At 51.7% G+C, this 822-nt stretch overlaps 1 pseudogene; it reads right to left on the bottom strand.

Moving 5' to 3' along the window:
• Window positions 1-225: 225 nt before the first annotated feature.
• LOC108521901 (ATP synthase subunit f, mitochondrial pseudogene) lies at window positions 226-544 on the bottom strand (annotated as a pseudogene).
• Between the last annotated feature and the right edge of the window lie 278 nt (window positions 545-822).

Here is an 822-nt window from a genome sequence, read left to right as displayed (position 1 = left end):
GCTAGTTTTTTGAACCTTTAAAAGAGGCGGTTTTCTACGGTGTTAGACCGGCTCGTCTCTATCTCCTGGTCTTGTACCACACCGGCCTCGGCCTCCCAAAGTGCTGGGATTGCAGGCTTGAGCCACCGCGCCCGGCCATGTACCAGTCATCTTTTACTTGGAGGTTAATTCCCACTAGAATATGAAAGGATTCAGCAATGATCGAGGTTGTGTTCCTTACGGAGGGACTCGGGCCAAGAAGGTCATGTGGGGGAGTGCAGAGCGTGCCCTTTTCTTCAGTGGTACTTGTGTAGCCGCTGGTGCTTGAGCTCCTTGTAGGAAAGTCAGTAGCTGAAGAGCAAGTAGGCTGCCAGCACCATGGTAACCGCCGAGATGATCCCGTCTTCACGTTGATGTACTTGTAGTACCGGTAGTAACCTCTTTGAGACGCTCTGGCAGTGCCACTAGGGCTAAAGTCCCACATCAAGATCCAGCTTGGCAGCTCCCCTAGTTTGAACTCCAGAAGTTTCTTGTCCTTCACTGGTACGACTGACGCCATCTTGGAGTCCTGGTGTTTGCTGTGCCGGTGTTTATTTATTTTTGAGACAGGGTCTTACTCTGTTACCCAGGCTGGAGTGCAGTGGCATGATCATGGCTCACTGTAGCCTCAATCTCCTGGGCTCAAGTGATCCTCCCACCTTACCCTCCAAAGTACCTGGCACTACAGGTGAGTGCCACCATGCCCGACTAATTTTTGTATTCCTTGTAGAGATGAGGTTTTGCCATGTTGCCCAGGCTCATCTCAAACTTCTGGGCTCAAGCAGTCCACCCACCTCAGTCTCC

The sequence above is a fragment of the Rhinopithecus bieti genome, unplaced genomic scaffold, assembly GCF_001698545.2.
Source record: "Rhinopithecus bieti isolate Rb0 unplaced genomic scaffold, ASM169854v2 scaffold_62832, whole genome shotgun sequence".
NCBI lineage: Eukaryota > Metazoa > Chordata > Mammalia > Primates > Cercopithecidae > Rhinopithecus > Rhinopithecus bieti.
This window is presented reverse-complemented; position numbering and strand designations above follow the sequence as displayed.